Source organism: Puma concolor, chromosome A2, assembly GCF_028749965.1.
Source record: "Puma concolor isolate L17-30 chromosome A2, mPumCon1.1.hap2, whole genome shotgun sequence".
Taxonomy (NCBI): Eukaryota; Metazoa; Chordata; class Mammalia; order Carnivora; family Felidae; genus Puma; species Puma concolor.
The window spans coordinates 132,608,596-132,629,221 of NC_141668.1; the positions used below are offsets into that span (position 1 = coordinate 132,608,596).

Below are 20,626 nucleotides of genomic sequence, written 5' to 3' on the forward strand. Positions count from 1 at the left end.
CTAGTAGAAAGGACTCGTTAGCTCCTGAAATGCTACACCTGGTGTCACGCTGGTGTGTAAATGGCATTACCAAACTGGGGTTCAGACTTTTGGGGGGACAGTGGAATTGACGACAGCAGATAAGATTTCCTTATTGGATTCTGTGTGTTCAGTTTATCAAAATTAAATAAAGGATCCAGGATATTTTTTTCTTTGTCTTTTTTTTTTTTTTTTTTTTTTAATTGAATTCTAACGTAAAGGTGTGAGTTAGTGGGTGACCAGCGTATGGACTCTTCCTTTTTCCTTTGGTCTAATTGCTTTTAATTCCCTGGACACCTTCACATGTTTCTCACTGATTTGGTTCTCTTATTTCGCCTAATCTGGTGCTCTGATAGAGTCAAGGTGGAGATTTGCTGTTTTCAACTAATTGTGCCTTGCTGGGTGGCAGTTCAATACAAAGAGTAAAGACCACAAGAAATTCGTCTCTACCTGCAAAGGGGACTGGAATAGAGTAGTGCAGATTCATAATTGAAAACAAGAGCAAATTAAGCCTTAGTGAGAGATATTACAGGCTATTAATCATAATAAATATGTTTGGCAACGTTGGGTTTGCGTTCTGTAGTGTTCGGTTAAAAAAAAAAATCAAAGTCAGTGATTACAAGAGGGAATAGCTCTATGGCTTGTGACACGCTGGGCTGTACTTGTTCATTAGTTCAAACCGCATTAAAAGTAAGCAGTTGTGTTCCAGAATCGAGTATGTTGTTCCCAAGCAGGTCTGAATACATCCCCCTCCAAATGTAATCTCGGGTTCATGCCACAACGCGCGTTTCTTTTGTTTTTGGTTTTTTGGGTTTTTTTGCTTTTTTTTCTGAACATCTCAGCTTCAGCCTGGAACTCTAGTGTAAGAATTTTATTTTACGTTATTACGACGCTCGCACATTCCTGTTGGTTTCTTGGCTGTGGATCATTTCTGTGCATGCACTGTAGCCCCGTCAAGGTGAAGCTCTCTGAAAAATAGAAATCCAGTGTATTTAACCAAAATGAGCTCGAACAGCCTCAAAGTTTGTATCTTAGAAAGCTGCTAATTATGCTTGTCGCAAAACATATCTGAGTGGAAGGTTCTGAGTCCAAACAGAATCGAGTGCTGCTTTAGAAATATAACTGTAGTCTGTGCTTTTAAAGAGGTTTATTTTTACTTTGGGGCCATGGAGGGGGTGATTGGAATTAGTAGCCTTTAATTAGACGGGGAGATATTCAAATTTTACAGGGATTTATGTTAGAACATGGAATGGCGGGTGGCTCTTTCCTCATTATGAAATCCTCCCTGCACATAATGAGGTTCATCATTAGTTGATGGAGTGAATTTGCCCTAGCTCTACCTTGAAAGGCACATAATTTACATACTACTTCAGAGCCTAAGCTTTAATGGATTCCTCGATGAATAAAATGAAAAGCTACTTTCTTTAAATTTTTGAACACTGTTTAGATAATACGATTTTAATAAGACATTCAATTTGCTTGTTAAGTCTATTTGAAAGTGCGTTTTTTTTTTTTTTCTTTTTGGGAAAAATATATTTTGGCTTGCGTTGCTGTATATCACAGTGGATGGTTACCCTCACAGATATAGCAGAGAACATATGGGGTGCGTTGGTAAGAAATGGGGAGAATCTTAGGCGGAGAGCTTTTTTTGCACGTGAGCCTCGAGATTATTGATTCTTGTGTAGAAACTCTTCAGACATTAAATGATTATAACAAAAAGGTTTGAAAACAAGCTTATTATCCGTGTCTGGTTTTGCATATCTAAAACGCGTGTGCATGCTGGCTCTAGCCAACACTGACAGAACAGCTAGTTGTGCCTCCTGATTTATTTTAATGACGGAAGAGCGAAAACTTCCCTAGTGCAGCTGCATGTTTAGGACTGCTGTGTTGGTCCGCTCTGATTCCAGGAGGGGAGCCTGAATTGGAGGCTGTCTAACATGTTGTAGGGTCTTCAACTTAGGAGCATTCTGGTCTACCCCGTAAATTCCGAAAGTTCTCTGTCTCTGTCACTCTTCCCTCTTTCGGCTGGAATGCGGAGAAAATCAGCTTTGAGTGGGCGCGATTTGAGCATGGACATCTTTTCAATAAGTATGGAGGTTTCGTAATAGCATGTTATTGAACATGTCCTTTGCTTGTTCGAGACAGGTCACCCCTGCGTTGCCATCACTGCGGCAAGTGGAAACTGGGTTCTGGTGGTTTGTCACATTCAGGAGCAGGAAAGGTGTCTAAATATAAGTGAAGCCTTGTTTTGATAGAATGCTTTATTACCTGAAAATGATCAGCATATATTAACATTAATAGAATAGTCCATGTCATTCTTTTTTAGGTAATTTACCTCTGCTACAGACCTGTCTGCTTGAAAAAAAAAAAACATCTTCCTCCCTTCTAAAACATATATTTGTTTAGAGAGTTTTCACTGAAGTGTACATGACAATTACAGCTGTTCATTAACAAAATTGGGTATTTGTTTTAAACTTTAACCAATCACTTTGATATGCTAATTATGGTGTAATTTAATTTGAGCCCTGTAATGATGATGCCGTTATTATGGACATAAATGATGCAGTTAAGCTGAGAGTAATCTCATTTGCATACTGTACATGCCAGTAAATTAAGCCCTTTCTTCGACTGCTTCAGCTTTAATTTTCCACTTCTTTTCACACAGCTCCTTTTCAGCCCCTCTCTTATAAGCCCACTTTGTAATAGTCCTGATGACTGTTTGATGTGAAGAGTTTCTGCACCACAATAATGCACGACAGAAGATGTAACATTTAAAGGATTCATTATCTTGCTGAGTGTTCCTTTAAGAAGGAAGGATTAGAGACGGTGGAGGGGGACAAAGTGTCCTTTCCATGGGATATGAAGGCCCCCAGTTAAAGTAATTTGAGATGCCAAATGCTCTCCACTCACCCCCAAGTCAGACTTGGGACCCATTATTTATAAATGATGCTTCCCCCCCCGCCCCCCCCTTCCCCCACTCTACTGTAGTTGATGGTCACAAATCGTGTTGCATTCAACAGCAGTGAACTTCACGTGATCCTTTATTGTAATTGCCCCATGCTAGTTGGAGGCAAAAGTTTAATTTAGCCCACATAATACAATTCTTCCAATCTGGGCTTTTATAGATGAGATTATAATTTTAAACCATTCCAAGATAGACTGACTACCATTTTCAAAAGGATCTTCTTCCTCTCACCCCCCACCCCACCCCCCGCCTCCCCTCCCCTGCACAGATCGTCAAATAAACACAAGTTTTATCCAGTTGTGTGGCAGCCATGTCCTTGGAATGTAAGACCCTGCCTTTTGCCCCCCCCTGGAGGGAGGAGACCCGCTGGGTGGCTTTCGAAAGCCAGCCTCAGCCAGTAAACTGTCATTCTCATTCCATTTGAACCAAGGAATGCAAAAGCATAAGTAAGCTCTTCGACATCTTGAGCGGGTTCTCCCTGTGGCTCCCGCTGAAGCCAGTGGGAGTTGAGTGGGTGTAACTGAGGACCGAATTTAGCTCTGTGTTTTTAAAAGGGTCATGGGCCTAAAAATAGTTCAAGCTTCTTGACTCTCCTGCAGGCTACTTCCTGGGCAAATGGAAGCGTATTAAAGCAGAGTAATCGGCTGTGTCCATCCTCATTTGTTGGAGCTAAAAGTCTTGCCCTTCCTTTGTAAGCGTTCCCCAGTTTTAAGCCTCTTGACCCAAACTTTTGCCAGACCATTTGCATCCATTCCCCTCAGCAGTTCTGTCAGGAGGCTGCCTTTTCCAACACCGCGGCGGGCAGGGATTTCCTGGTCTTGCCATCATGAAGTGTATACAGGCTTACTCAGCCTTGTAGCAGGGACACCTGCAACAGGGAATTTTTGCATAACTGTGGAATTTTTTTTCATATTTTTTTTATTTTTTAAATCAGCTCCAAGCCCAATGTGGGGCTTGAACTCATGACCCTGAGATTAAGACTCACATGCTCTGGGAACTGAGCCAGCCAGGTGCCCCTGACTCTGGAAATCCTAATGGAAGTGAATGTCTCTTCTCCCAGCTGTTTTTGAATTAAGTAAATGCTGCCAAACTGTTCATGTGATGTCAGGCTATTCAGCAATTTGAACTTCTGGAGAAACATATACCTTAAAGAGCTTTTTTTTTCTCCCTGTACCTCATTTCAGAAGCACCACAGAAGGCAAAGATGTGCAAAAAAGCTTCTAAAAACCTTTGCGTATGGCTATAATGTATCCAACATTATATTTTTCAAAAATGTGGAAATACTTTGTTTCCCATACCATTGAAGGAGACGGGGGAAAGGAGAAACGATTTTAGGTAATAGTCTAGAACATTTTTATAATAATTTAGGCTAGACTTTCTCAGTTCAGACCATGCCACTAATCGAGCAGATATTCCCATTGTGATATTTCCTACTTCTGGGAAGTTGAATAAACAAATGAATGAAATACCGCCAGAAGCTAAGTTCCCTGAAGGCAAGGAATATTAATCTGAATTCCTAACACGTGGAGTCACCCCTTGCACATAATAGGTGTTCCAGAAATAGTTTCTGGTTGAAATCATCGTACTTATTCCTGTAGGCATGTGGGCATCAAATAAGAAAATGAGGAGGGTGCCTGGCTGGCTCACTTGGCGGAGTGTGGGACTGTTGATCTCCGTGTTGTGAGTTTGAGCCCCACATTGGGTGTAGGGATGACTTAAAAATAAAATCTTGGGGGGAAAAAAAAGGAAAAAGGAAAACAAAGAAGGACATGCTTTCTCTGGTGTAAGGCCTCTAAATACGCATGATGGTATTTGGATTGTAGACCCCATAATCAATCTGTTCTTCCTCTGGCCCCCGCCTTGTATGGGAGCCAGTGTCCAGTCTTCGCAGTTGGACAGTAGCAATTCTCCCCAGAAGACCTGCAGCCCAGATTATGGACTAATGCCTGTAATAATAACTCCCAGAGTTTATGAGCAAGAGCCATGTACTAAGTGAATGGCACATGTGATCCCACTGAATCCTTCCAACAAGTGGTCAAGATACGCACTGTTACTGTCATCTTTTAGCCCTGGCGTCCATGATGCGTGTACAGCTCTAGGTCACACAGGCGTGGGGCTGGAACCAAGACTTGTACTCCTTCAGGAAAGCTCCAGAGTCCGTACTCCTGGCCACTGCAGTTCAGTCCTGCTTGTCACTGCCCAAAGAGACACACACACTTACACACACTATACTTGTGCACTATGTACATAGTTCTTGTTACCTACATATACTTAGGGTATACGTGTATCTATTATGCAACTGCATCTTGTGTGTGTATTGTGCATACATGCATCGAATAGCAGCTGCCTAAGAACTTGGCATATTTCACTGCCACCGAGCCCTGGAAGAATATTTGTTATTTGTCTCTGCTTACTGACGAGGAAACCGACGTTCGCTCGGATTGAATAGCTTGCTTACACGGGTAGAAGGTGACTGAACGGGGCTTCGAACCCAAGCCTGCCTGTCTAAAGGCACTTGGCTCAGTTAAATAGCCACTACACGCTCGCACTAACCTTTCAGTAGCTTGAGAGCGTTTTGTGCTTCTCAGATACTTATTTTTTGAGAACCTGTGGTTTTTAAGGGCTTTCATATTTATCTTCTGTGTTGGGGATTTTGACTTTAAATGTGTGCTCTAAATAACTGAGACATCTCCTAATTTCCCAGTCTTCAGTGTGATATAAATTCCTGGCAAGAAGCCACCTTCTCTTCATCAACCCCCCTCCTCCCCAAACTAGACTGTTGATAAATTCTTTTTTTCTTGGGGGAGGAAAGTGCTGTGTTTCCTCTTTCCCTTTGATTGAAGTCTGTTTTACTTTTATCTTGACAGGTGACAGAATGAATATCAGCTGTAGAATTTATAGATGTATGGATCTGTAGATGTTTACATGCATCCCCGTGGACGTGCACAGACTCACAGCTTGTACTCTTACACACGATGCAGTCCACATGGAGAGAGAGAAGTGGGAACATTTCAGGGAAACTCTAACTTCCTTTCCCAGCCCTGTCCCTCTGCTATGTCTCGGGAGTCCCACTGCAGGCGGGTGAAGTGATGACAGTGTGGATGGCATCCCTGCCCCTTGCATTTAGAAACTCTTCCAATCTGGAATCTTGGAATGTTCTTAGGCCTCTGCCAGCAGGGGACCTGCCAGCCGGATGTGGCTACTGAGCCCTCAGAGCGCGGCTAGCCTGAATTAAGGATGCATCGTTTGTACAAAATACGTGCTTCGTGTGTGCGTACGTGTTCAGTGACTTAGTAGAGAAAAGAAGAATGTAAAATATCTTCGTGATAACTTTGTTGATTACATGTTGACATTAAAAGATTTGCGATATATTAAGTTAGATGAAATACATTTTTAAAAGTAATTTCCCCTGTTTCTTTCTACTTTAAAAATGCATTTGTTAGAGGGGTGCCTGAGTGGCTTGAGAGATTAGGCGTCCGACTCTTGATATTGGCTCAGGTCACGATCTCACTGTTGTGATGCTGAGCCCCACGTCGGGCTCTGCACTGGGCGAGGAGCCTGGGTAAGATTCTCTCTCTCCGCCCCTGCCCCGCTCATGTGCACTCTTTCTCAAAGAAAAAAAAAATGTGGCTGGTATATATTTTTAAATTACAGACCTGGCTTGCATTTGTGGCCCTCAGTTTATTTCCGTGAGATAATACAGTTCTAGAATGTACATCATACCTCTGTGTACATGGTGATGGGCAGGCCAGATGGAGTGGCCCACAGATTTATCCCCCAAGTGGATAAAGAGCTGCAGTGAACGTATTTCACGGAGGACCTGACCCACAGTAGATGCTTGGAGAGTATTTGGGGATGAAGCCCCAGATGGCACATATTTCTACATGGAAGTCACTAAGGAAATAAACTACTTGGTTGTTTCCACACCTTGTCCTTCCTTATTATCATTTTGGGAAATCTCGCACCCATTTTATTGTTTGAAAAACTGGGACCTGAAAAGTGTTTCTATACTCAGCTAGCATCTTTGATGCCAATAAATTTTGGCTCATCTCCTATAATGGTTCCATTAACAGAGGTCATCAGAGAGAAGACAGTGTTCCCAGTGGACTCTGTTAACTCTGCTTACTGTGCTGGATTCTGATATCTTGCAGGAACCTGGGGCCCTGGGTCCACAGGATCCTATTGGGGACTTTCTGTTAGGCATATAGATGCATTTGTCTCTTTGATACTTTCTTTTTTAAAGTTTTTTTTTTTTAACGTTTATTTATTTTTGAGACAGAGAGAGACAGAGTATGAACAGGGGAGGGGCAGAGAGAGAGGGAGACACGGAATCTGAAACTGGCTCCAGGCTCTGAGCTGTCAGCCCAGAGCCCGACGCGGGGCTCGAACTCACGGACCGTGAGATCATGACCTGAGCCGAAGTTGGACGCTTAACCAACTGAGCCACCCAGGCGCCCCAATACTTTGTTGATAGATATTCTTTACCTAGTACAGGTGTACCCTTCCTTAAGTAAACTTTATGTGTAAATATAGTTGTCATTGTCTTTTTTTAGAGTTTATTTATGTATTTTTTAGTAATCTTTATTGCCAACCCAGTCTTGGGCTTGTTCTCATGATCCTGAGATCAAGAGTTACACGCTCTTCCAACTGAGCCAGCCAGATGCCCCTGTTTTGTTTTGTTTTTAGGAGAGAGACAACATTATATGAATGTAGATTATTTAACACGTATTGATTAAGTATCTGTCTTATTAGGCATGATGGGCTCCCTGCCTTCAGAAACCTTGTTAACTATCTGGACACATAAATAGCACACGTGGCTTCAACCCAAGACATGAAAATTCAGTTTTGCTCGATTGGAGTTATGTGGTTTGCCTTATGAAAAGATTCTTTGATTTTCAAGAGGATTCATAATCAGTATCCATTAACAATTCACATGTTCCTCACATTCTATTCACTGTACAGATAGATGATTTAGGGGAAACACGATTTTAATTGTAAATTTCAATAACTCCAACCCCTGCAGAAAGGTATGTTACACACCGAAAAGTTTTTTCCCTAAGCATCTATGTCATTCTTTAGAAACCCAGGGAAATTCAATATGCAGTCTTTTCTAAGGTTTTTTTTTTTTTTTTTCCCCTCGCATCAGAATAGATGGAAACCTTCACTGGAATGAACACATGGAAATTATAACTGTCACCTCATCCATTAAAAGCAAGCATTCAAGTGGGATATTATCCCACTTTACTTTTTGGTCCTTAAGTCAAGGGACAGGGTATTAGATGTGAGATGACCATAGGGACCCTGGGTCCTGGCAAAGATCAGTACCCAGCACGAAATGTGCCCACTCACTTGTTAAGTGCTGAAAATGGTCACCCCCACCCCGTGCCCTAGGCTGCCTTCAAGCTGCGGCTTCATTAGTATCAATTGGTTTTCAGGGTGTTTATATCTCTGGGCCACTGGCTCCTGGCTATGATTATTGCTTGAAATTTTCCATACACTGCTTCCATTTTCAATCATCTTACCCCTAGTTGGCCTATCTTCGACTCTTTGAACTTCACAGGGGAATCATGTTAATGGTAGCTTTTGTCCTATGCATAACTGGGGAGGAAAATGCCTTCAAGTCATCCGCACGAAACATTTCTTTGCAGACACCTCCGAGAGGAGAGCCACCACCCTTGCCCACCAGCAAATCATCTCTGAACAGGAGGGAACAGCTGCTCGTAGAAATGTCCTTGGAGCTGCAAAACTTTCTAGAAGGCAGTGCGACTTTCAGCTGTAAGGTTTTAAAGAACAGCCCTGCTCCCCGCCCCCCCCCCATCCCCTGCCCCCAATACTATTACCGTCATTTCTTCCATAAGGATAGATTCTGGAAAGACAGCCTCTGATGCTCCTGGGTGCTTTGTTGTGTCGGGTGGTCTTAGATGCAGGAGGCGAAGGCTGCTGGTTGGATTAATTTGGAGCTGGGATGTAATGGATGGTTAGTGTTTTGAGGCGTTCGTCCCTAACCACCGTTTGGCAATTACTCGAGTTGTCCAAAAAGATTAGGGTGTGGTTTTTTTGTTTTTTGTTTTTTGTTTTAAATGTAATAGTTCACACCTTGTTTGGGTCCTCCTGTTGTGCTTGTGAAAGGTATCTCCATTTCTTGTAACTGGAGGTGTGGCCTTTTATATCTCCATGTCTCCAAATTGACGTGCAAGAAACAGCAGTTCTGAACATTGTGGAAGTGTGCCTGTAGTAATGGTTGTGTAAGAGGACAGGCCGGTAGCGGCCCCCACACCCAAGAGAGTAACTGCAGTCACGCGGAGTAAGAACACAAACGCCTAAGGAAAGGGCAACAATTCTTTCATGTAATGATGTCTGATTTGAGCTAAAAGCAACTTTGATATACCAAGGCCTTCAGTTCTGTGTCTGATCGCTTTTCCGTGTGTTCTAAAAGTCTTCTTACCTGCCTTCCTTATTTTCCAAAGATGTGCCCATCCTTACCCTCTCCTGTCCTTCCCGGTGTCTGCAGCCATCAGTTAGGGAGTACAGTCTGGGAAGCTACCCCATGTGCTGCAATCTACATTTCTGCTTGGTAGGCTGTGCATGTGTGCATCCTTGGTCCCTCCTTCAGAGTCCTTTGGAGGCCCCCCCCACTTCAATTTTGGTTTAATGTTTATTCATTTTTGAGAGAGAGGCAGAGCATGAGCAGGGGGTGGGGGGGGGGGGCAGAGAGAGAGGGAGACACAGAACTGGAAGCAGGCTCCAGGCTCCACGCTGTTAGCACAGAGCCCGACGTGGGACTAAACTCACAAACCGTGAGATCATGACCCAAGCTGAAGTCGGATGCTTCTAACTGTCTGAGGCACCCTGCCTTCCCCCCTCCCCCTTTTTTAATGCTGAGTTGAAACCATTTTTGGGTTTGGAATTACATTTTCTATTTTCACTTTTTCAGATCTCTTGACACGGACATGCTTCCTGCCTTAGAGAAGGCCCATTTACTTATTTTAGCTTTCATTTACTACTCTGGAGATGCCATGAAGCATCCTTCGAGGGCTGCTGCATACAAAGCAGTAGCTAGCAGATGGGTACAATAACTGTTAGTCCTTCCCTCTGCCAGTGTTCACAGCAGACATTGCTAATTGATCACAGTGCTGTTTCTCAGCAAGCCTGACTGTGGTCTATGAATCTTTCTCTTAAAGAGTGCCAGCTTCTTGCTAATCGATAGTGCTTGGCATGAAATCTATTTGCCCTCCCTGCTCTAACTGTTAAGATTTACTAATATGTGAATTCAGCTAATTGAATGCCATTAATAAATGGTGGCACATCTTTTATCTTCATACTATCAGATTACCCTTCTGTTGTCTCACTTGCCTGAGCTACCCGGCTTCTTCAGAGTGAATGTTTTGGACACACGATCTTTTTCAGGTGTGACCTAGGACAGACTAGACAACCCCCTGAAATTCCTTTCAAGGTGATGATTCCCAAACAGGCTGAGTACCAATTCCCCTCTGAACTCTGAAGCTCTTCCTCGGGAACAGAGTCCTTTCCACATGTGTTGGAAGGCGCACCCAGAAAATAAATGTGGCCTTCATGTAGGAGATAACGTTGAAGTATGAACTCTTTGCCTACAGGCAAATTGCCTGTTACTCTCCCTCTAAATGTCTAGGAATCTGGGTCCTGACACCCCACATTCTCTGACATCTCCCTAGACCACAATCTGGTTAGAATGCACCAAAATTATTTATGTGCCCAAAGGAAAAAAAAAAAAAAGAGGCTTTTCCTGCTTACTTATTGTCTGTCATTATTTTCCCTGTTGAACTTCTTCCTGAATTGTTTTATTCTCTACTCCATATTTTGAAAACTTTGCCTGGTAAATAGTGCTTATTGCCCATTATTATTATTTTTTTAATGCACGAGGAGAAATTTGATGCATCCAGAATCTGTACTTTCTCCAGCATAACCACTGAGTCATTGAGTTGGTGTTGTCTGTTGACATCCCTGCCCCCCCACCACACAACCCTTGGATATTTGTCATAAATTAATTCTCTCTTTAAAGATTAGAAAGCTCTCCTAGGTTTCCTTAAAGCGGTAGGCAGGTTGGTTCTTTCTTGCTTACGTATTGGTAGCATCAGAAGTCTTGCTTTTGAATGCATGGCATTTATAATGTGAAAAGGACAATTAGTTCCTTGCCTTTCTCTTGAACATAAAAAAAGATGGAAATGTGTTTGCAGGAGCCGGTCTGCCTAAACACCAGTGTGCTTGTGTTTCGTCATTAGTTTTTAATTTTACAGCCTACATCTTCATTTTTCCAAGTCCGAACGAGTAACACTGACTTATGGTCCATTTAAGTAAAGAAGCTATTTTAGGGGCGCCTGGGTGGCGCAGTCGGTTAAGCGTCCGACTTCAGCCAGGTCACGATCTCGCGGTCCGTGAGTTCGAGCCCCGCGTCAGGCTCTGGGCTGATGGCTCGGAGCCTGGAGCCTGTTTCCGATGCTGTGTCTCCCTCTCTCTCTGCCCCTCCCCCGTTCATGCTCTGTCTCGCTCTGTCCCAAAAATAAATAAAAAACGTTGAAAAAAAAATTAAAAAAAAAAAAAAAGAAGCTATTTTAAATCCAAGTATCCCCATTGACTTTCAAAAGAACAGGGGGGCTTTGCGGTCAGCTCCACAAACACAGCGTTTCACGGGGGCGATCTGTTACTGAAAGAAAGTGGATTTGAAAACTCACTTTTTCCCTTGTGTGATGAAAGAGGACAGCAAAGAACCAGGACCTGGGTAGTCCAAGTCTGCTGGAATCTTTTTCCCTCACTCTGGCGGGCCTGCCATACTTGGAGGTATGTCCTGAATGGAACAGAATGTGTGAAAGCCATTTAGATGATTATTTGATAATTTAATAAAGGAATATGCTTCAAGCCACCACACCCCTCCTACAGTTGATAAGTGATGCCACCTACTGTGAAAATATTTTACAAAACAGTTTCATTTGGAATCAGTATCAAATAATGATTTTAAAATAAAACATGTGTAGAGTTTTCTCTTGGCTCTTCCCAGTTTCAGGAGCAGACTGTCAGCTGCCCACCCTTGATTTGATGTACCAACCTTTTCTTCCTCCCCCAGAGTTCCTTCTCTGCCCACAGGGTTTGGCTTAGCAGGTTTTCTATACTGGTTTGGAATGACTCTTAAATACTTGCATTTAACGTTTTGTTTGTTTGTTTTGTTCTGGACAGTATTGGCGCTTCGCACTTTAAAATATCTGTTCATCATGATAGGTAAAGGAGATGCAGTTTTCTCCCCCTTGTTTCTTTGTTTTGAGGGGGAGGATTTTGAAGATTGATCCATTGTTGCGTCCTAGATGCACCCTGCTCTTTGGGAGGGCGGTTTCCTGTGCCCGAGGCATCCTGCTGTGCAGGTAGAAGTTTCTTGGTACCAGAACAAGTCAGAAGCAGTGCATGCCCTCCCCGTTTCACTGGCCAGTTTGCTCCATTTGTTCTCTGAGAAATTGTCTAAAGAACAACAGAGACAATCCATTTAAAAAAGCTGCTGCCATCTCTAAACACCCAGCAACAACAGGGTGATATTCTTGTAAGGCTCCGGGCTTTGCAGGGGCGTGTTTTGCCTCTTTCTTCCTTTATTTCCCCCTCCCCTGCCCGTCCCCAGTGATGGGTGATGTCTGCCCTGGCTCCTGCTCTCTCCTCGGCAGCCCTGCTGTTTGGAGCACCTTATACAACTCCAGGCGGCCCGAGGAGCTCTAATTGTGAGCCGCCAAGTTTGCAGGGAGTCCTGAAGGTTGCAGGGCCTCACACATGATCCGAGCTTGACAGAAGTGGCACAATTATCCAGAAGCCCTTGATGAAGCAGCAACTCTTAAGGAGGATACTTGAGTGGTTGTGGAGCATTCCAGAACTGAAAAGAACCGGCTGCCCTGTCAATGCAGATGCTGTCTTGTTGTTGTTATTGTGCACCACACCCTGGGTAGCTTAATGAGACGGTTCAGAGAACCCAGTGCAGCTGATATAACTTTTTTTTTTTTAATTCCCAAGTTCTCTTGGTGACATTGACTAGAAAACAAGGGAAAGAAAGAGACATGGCTGATTTGCATATTGTACAAGGATATCATGGAGACCAGATGATGAAATCTGAATACGTGGATTTTGAGGACCTTTTTTTTTTTTTTCTGACAGTATTCAGCATTAAGTATATACTTAAGCAGTAATGACTCTGAAGCTATGCTTTGCATTCATGAACACACACCGTAGGGTGACGCTTCGAGCTCTAGGTGAAGCCAAGATTTTCTGAATTATGTTTCATTGGGGAATTTTTACCTTTTTTCCCTGTTTATGACAGTCATTTCATCTGGTTTTATAATGAGGTCAGGAACAGGTGAATGTAAAATAATACTAGTAAGTGGAGTGATTTCTGTGTTAATGATTAGGCTATTTTTTAAATTAAAAAGTTCTGGTATTTGAAACACGCTCTGTACTTTAAGCACACTTACCAGTAATTAATCAGAATGAAAGATTTTAGTGCTCCCTGATTATGTACAAATGATTATGGCTACCTGTCTACAAGAAGTCAGAGAAGCTGGCCTAATGGCTAAAACTGGGGGGAAAAACGGATTGTCTACTGGGTTTTTTTCCCATTATGCCAGGAAATACAAAAATTAGCACTTGGGTCATGTGGGGGTACACTTAACTCCTTACCCCAAAAGGCCAACTTTTCTCTTTTATAAAATACAGGTCTGCATATTAAACTGATAACCTTTAAAAAATGAGACATCAAAAAAAAAAAAAACAACAACAACAAAAAACCCACAGTGAAAGCATTTTACTAGGGAACCTCTTACAGCACATTTTAAACATCTTTTGTGTTTCCACATATCAAGCTACTTTATGGACTTTTGCTGTGGCATTGCCCTTCAACGAGAAAGCTTTTTCCATTTTGTACCATAAAGAATATTATTTTTCTGCCAGCCAATTTTCTCTGTTAGTCACTAATTGGCTACATAAATCTCGGGTGTTGAGAATGAGGAATGTTTCAGTGTCATAGAGTGTAATCTTCACCCTTATTTACCAATTCATTAAGATTCATTGATGCAGGATCGGTGAGAGGAAATGACAACATAAATCAGACCTCCAACATAATGACCCTAATCAGTTGGGAATTGCTGGAAATGTCATGATGAACTATGTCCTTGTGTTAGTGCCACTGTACATTGTCATTGCGCTGCTTTATGAGTGGGACGCATCTTCCTGACACTGACTGTATTTAACGAAAAAAGAGTTGTTAAAAACCTGATTCCATTAAAGCCATGAGATCCATACAAGGTCCTGTGGTATTTAGCCTTGTGCCCTTTACCTTCATTGTAACTGCTTAATGGAGCTGTAGTTTAATGCACATTTAGAGTACACCTGAGTAAAAACTCCCCAGGAAAAAAAAAAAAAAAGCAAGTTGATTTACAGCTTGTCATGTCTTTATTTAACCCAATAATTTCGGCGTGTCTGGAGAATTGGAAACAGTAAGTTCTCCACTTAGGTACCAAATCTCTTGTCACTAAGCTGAGGAAGCATTCTACTGACCTAGAACTCCCTAAATACCCTCTCCTTCGGTGACGTGTGGGATTAAAACCTCTGTCGCCACAGGTTTTGCTGATGGTAACCGCTGGTCATTCCTAGAATCATGTGTCAATTCAAAATTAGCAATAGAATTTGACAGGGGCTCCTGTAAGAGGTTTCTGGATCCCCTCCCACCCCCGAAGGTATTGATTTGATTCCACCACGTTCTTAGAATTGGTTCCTGGAAGATGGGGGGTGGGGGTGGGCGGGGGTTGCCTAGCTCACACGCATTCTTCGATTTAATACAGGTTATTCATTTAGCTGTAACGAATTAATCGGGCAGCAGTGTGGGACCAGCCCAGCAGGCGATCCCCTTTTCCCTTCTACTTACTGCTTATTAAAATCTTGCCAGTGATGGGGCGCCTGGGTGGCGCAGTCGGTTAAGCGTCCGACTTCAGCCAGGTCACGATCTCGCGGTCCGTGAGTTCGAGCCCCGCGTCGGGCTCTGGGCTGATGGCTCGGAGCCTGGAGCCTGTTTCCGATTCTGTGTCTCCCTCTCTCTCTGCCCCTCCCCCGTTCATGCTCTGTCTCTCTCTGTCCCAAAAATAAATAAACGTTGAAAAAAAAAAAATTTAAAAAAAAAAAAAATAAATAAAATAAAATCTTGCCAGTGAGCAGCAGGTAAACACCTTTCAGGATGTGAAGATTGAAAATTGTCACTTCACTCTCCTTGAGTTATTTTTTTTTTTTAACATTGAACGTGATGGTAACCATTTTTTTTATCTTAAAAAAATATCTTTAATCTATGGTATAAGGCTGAGAAAGACCTATAAGAGAACAAGACAAGTTTACCTAATCTTGACAGCCCTGGGTGTAATCTCCCTCTGCTTGTGACAAGTCAGACTCTAAGATTTATAACTCCTTAATCAAATGTCTAGAAGTCTCAGGAAATGTTATCATAGGACTTCCTTTCACATGACTTACTGAGAACTCCATAGACCGTTAGATAAGCTCTAGACTAAGCCGGACCTTAGGATAATTCAAATTGACTAACAGTCCTTTGGGGGTTTGGTTTGGTTTGGTTTTTTGTTTGGTTTTTGTTTTTGTTTTGTGCTTTTTTTGGTTGGGGTGGAATGAATGTTTTTGGTCTGTTTTGGCAAGGGTGTGTTTACGGGGGGGGGGGGGGGGTTGCTCGGCTGCTCCCAGGAGAAAGACCCCATCCGTTTTCGTGCTCTGTGGTCTTCAGGTAAACGCAGCGCATGTCCCGAATTTTGGATTTGCGTGGTGAGGGGACTCTGCGGAGCCACGGGTATGGCAAAAGCTGCCAGCCGCTGGGGTGGCGACAGTGATGTGCTCCTTGCATGGCCGTAAAGGCAGCCTCGGAAGAGGGCCTGGGTCCTGGCTCAGCAGTGAGGAGGGGACTGCACTGGGTCACGAGCCACCCATGCGTCAGTGGAAGGATGAGTAAGAGCGTGAGAAGTACGGCAGCACCGGAACCACACCGGCCTTCTTATGTGGTCCAGGGGGCCCCGGCACCACCAATACCACGAAGACCAGAATGACTCTCCCCACCCACAGCCAAACCAAAACGTCCGGCTCCCTCTGCCCTGTCATCGGAGGGGACTGTCAGCTGCTGTCTGACATCCTGCGTGCTTTGGCTCCTACACCAGTGTGACCAGCGCAACGGTGCACGGTCCCTCTTACTGGCTGGTGACAGCTCACTTAGTGCCCATGCCCAGAGACTGAGGGCGGGCAGGGGGGTGAGATGATGTGGGGAGGGGGGAGATGCAGAGGTGAAGAGAGAGGAGGACAGGGAGCAGAGGAGAGACAGGGAGGGAAGGAGGAAGAGAGAGAGAGAGAGAGAGAGGGAACCCCAGGAAGGAAAAGGGAACCCTAGGGTAGACCCTGCCATCACCTGTACATGACAGAGTCCCCTGCCCCAGTGCGAGTATTTCTCAGGATGACTGCAGCTGGAAGGGGGCATAGAGGCTGGCAGGAGTCCCGCCTGGGCCTGCTGAGCGAAGCCGAAAGTGGAAAGGCAATGCTCTGATGTCAGCATTATCCATCAGACCTCGAGCAAGAATCTGCACTTTGAAGAATCCAGCTTCAGCTACAAAAAAGATCCCGAGATTGTTACCAGTTCAGACCTTGCAAGACAAAGTGAGACACCCAGGTTTCTAAGCAGAGGTACTCTAGTTAGCTCGAGTAAATGGGAAGATGAAAATCAATGTAATTTAAACTTAATCTCCCCAGAGGAGTCCAGCATTGCAGGCTGCCAAAAAAGTGCCCATGCCCTTGATGTGTCAAGCAAAGTTACCTGGAAAAATAGGAGCAGTGACACTAAGTTTTTTCTCCACCCCTGCCTCTCCAGCTGGCTTTTGAAAACTTACAGTCGTTCAGGTTTAATCCGCAAAACTATCATTAGTTTCTAGAAGGTCAAAGTTTTTTTTATGAACCTGCTAGCTGAAAGTAAATATTGCCCGAATGTCTGAAGACCTAATTTTTCTTTGTAAATTTTTTTTTAATGTTTATTCACTTTTGAGGGAGAGAGAGAGAGAGAGAGAGAGAGAGCGAGCATGAGTGAGGGAGGGGGAGAAAGAGAGGGAGACACCGAATCCAAAGTAGGCTCCAGGCTCTGAGCTGTCAGCACAGAGCCCGACGTGGGGCTCGAACTCACGAACTGTGAGATCATGACCAGAGTCGAAGTTGGCCACTTAATCGACTGAGCCACCCAGGTGTCCCTGAAGACCTGATTTTTCTTAGCCCCCCCCTTGGGTCACTGTGCTTGGCACCGCTTTCCTGTGCCCCGTCTTACCCTGCATTGCAATCTTTTCACATCCTGTTGCTTTCCAGAGCTGTGATGGGGGTTCTGTACACAACCCCCTGGTTCCAGAGCTTTCCTCCAGCATTAGGGTTTGAGAGAGAAATCCCAGAAGGCTGGCTAGGGGAAGCACGTGGGCAGAGAATTGGAAATGAGTAGTGAAAAATAGCTAGCTACCCCTGGTAAAGAAAAATTCTTTACAGAAACAGGAATGTTTAACAGACAAAATACCTTCCAAATATGCAAATCTGTGTTTATCTCAGAGAATTCTACAGGGAACAAATCCGTAGCATTAGCAATTATGACTTAGCTCAGAAGTTTTTTTCCCCTCCACCCCATCATGCTCATAAACATCAATATAGCTTAGAGCTTTATGTTAAACTGGCTTTCTCCTATTTCTTTTAAGAGTTATTTGTCCAACATGCTTTTATTATCCTAGATGATGTGATTTGGAAAGAAAGCATTAATTCTCTTATCAGCTCTGTTGCCTTCCCAGTCGTTCAGAGAATTGAGCTGCCCTGGTAGTTTATGAAGTAAGCAGCATTAAATGGAGAGCTCGTCGCTGATCAGATTGAGCCACTTCTGAACTGCGGCTACCCAGGCAAAGGGGATTGACGGTTAGCATTTATGCGGTGAATGTATTGTAATAACATGGCAGGCGACAGAAAGCAGGCACCTTCACACCCTGCCACCTCCCAGCCAGCGCCTTTGTGTCATCTAAATTTTTGAGGCACAAGGTGCCTTCGCTCTTTATCCTGTGTTGTCTGTTTAGTCTGACTTCTGGGAACAGTGGTCCTTGGGTGAGGATTTCGAAAGGTAGCTGGTGTTCGTTGTAGACATTATAAGTGATACATATTCTCACGTTCATCTTTCCGCTTACGTGTACGTCTCCACTCATTCATGTAAGAGATCCTGACTGACTGTAATGTGCCAGGTCCTGGCAGGTTTGGGCACCTTTGGAGCTATTTCTAACTCTTAAACATATCGCCTACATTATCATGTTAGAATAATGTCAAATATAACCTTGTCAAAACAACGAGTCTGTGGGGTGTCCTTGGCATACGCTGTTAATGTGTGATTATTTTCTAATGAGCTTGATGATAAATTAGACGCTGGCAGCTCATGTGGGATCACTGGGTGAGGGGATGCTTCTGTCCCATGCGGTTATTGGCTTAATAATTTGGCGAACGTCTGCTGAACACCTACTGTGTGTTACTGTGTGAGGTGCCAACCCTCTCCCTCTGGCTTGCTGAGTGATTTGAGAAACTCACCTAAACCTCGCCGTGTTTTGTCATAGATGTGTCCCCAGGTGCTTCACATCCTCCATTTGCTCATAGTTTTCCCGCTGCTCGAGTTGATTATACCTTACCTTCTCTGCCCTGCGTGTACTTCTTGTCCCCCCCACCCCCACCCCGGCAGGGAAGCCATAACTAACCATTTCAGTAGGATGCTCTCTCCTGTCTGTCTCTCTCCCTTACCTCTTCGTCCTCCGCTGCTTTGGCCTTGGCAACTCTCTGGAGTCCTCTGCTCTTCCTCAGCTGATGTGTACCACTGGTGGTCTGCTCAGAACCATGCCTCCCACGCAGCTCTGCGTTCTGGGCTCAATGAAGCAAGTCCTCATGGGCTTATCAGTGCCATTGTTTGTGGTTTCATGTTTGTCTCGTTCACCACACTGACTCTACACTTGAGCCTCCGCTATACCTACATTTCATCCCAGCAGATGATTTAATTGCTCTTCTACTCTAAAGATGGCGGTCCTATCACTCGTGAAGCTTACCTCCTCTAAGCTCAGAGTTGGCAGCCTTTGTTTTCTCTTTGGTCATCTTCTCAGTCTGCAAAATGGAAGGAGTTCTGTTTCCTGAGGGGCTGCCGTGCTCCTGGCGGGGTGAGTAATTGCTGATGCCTACACCCCACATCCTTCCACTGCTCATGATCCCAGTCATTCATTCAGCGAGCTTTTGGATAGTAAGTGTCCAGTCCTGCTAGGCTTTAATGAAGCAGTGATAGGATATGCTTGACCTAGTGGGAGGACATGTTTAGTCATTATTGTATTGAAATGTGCCTGATCTTTGGCCAGCATAAAAATAGAATTCATCTGGAGTACTGAGGGTGAAATATCTCCTCTCTAAACACAGCGTTTGAGCTGGGTTTCACAGCGTTCATAGGAGTTTGTTCAGAGAGAACAGCATCTTAGAAATAGAACAGCATGTTTGGAACACAGCAAGTAACGGGCAGTAGTGTTGGTTAGTGGAAGAGGATGGCAGGACAGAAGTCTGGGAAGTTACACAACGGGCCTGTTATTCCAAGCAAAGGAGTTAAGTCTCTCCTCTGAGAACGGAGGGGGGTGGGGGGTTGGAGGTTTGCAAGGCAGAGAGTGACCCGATCAGATTGGCTTTTGTTCTGAATGATATGTATGGTACCTGCAGAAAGTCCCTGGGTATTGCAGGGGAGAGGTAATGGTAGCCGGATGGCCACGGGGATGAGGAAAAGAAAGGGGGATACACCTGACTGAGAATTACCAGGTCCTCATGATCAGCTCAGTGTCAAAGGAGATGACAGTGACTTTTTCCTGATCGAGCAAAGTAGCGGTTTTCAGGGAAGATTGTTTCGTTTCGGACATGTTGAGTTTTAGGCAATCTGATGAACTTTGAGTGGTGGGAGTAACTAACAGAGACAGAAGTAGTTGTCAGGAATCCAATCTGGATTAATTACGGAATCGGAGGGGGTAAAACAAATACACAGGGCACAGAGGAATCTTGCACATTACCGTAATGAATGGGCAGGTAGAGGCAGTGAAATTGCATCCACATCCCCTGGACTGCCTGTTGTAAATGCTGCCTCCCAGGCTGCCTGCCCTGGATCTGGGTGAAACGCTTTGGCTTCTGGGTTTAGGAACTACACTATCCTAGCCTCGAAAATTGAGAGACCACCATACAGAGAGTTGCAAGGAGGAGATAAAAGCCTGCCGACTACACCCTTTCAAGATGCCTAACTGAGGAGGAGAAAGAGGTTGAAGTGGGGGGCAGCAGAGGAGTACCCTGGAAATGATTATTTAGGGTCAGAGTACCTTGAATATATGTAGAGGCAAAAGTGAGTAAGCCAGTAGAGTGGGATTTGGTGTTGGTGCGATGGTAGTTGATGGAGGAGGGCATGCGTTTAAGAGTGAAGGTAGAAGGTGAACACCCTCTTAATCTCAGAAGGAAAAGAGAAAAGGGAAGAAGGATGAAGATACTGATGTTGGGTGGGGGAATTCCCTCTTGCCTTCTCTGTCATCTTATCATACTTAAGCT

At 44.1% G+C, this 20,626-nt stretch overlaps 1 protein-coding gene across 7 annotated transcripts in view; it reads left to right on the forward strand.

The window, feature by feature from the left end:
* Nucleotides 1-20,626, forward strand: part of FOXP1 (forkhead box P1) — a 512,855-nt gene that overhangs the window by 230,157 nt on the left and 262,072 nt on the right. The window lies entirely within an intron of this gene.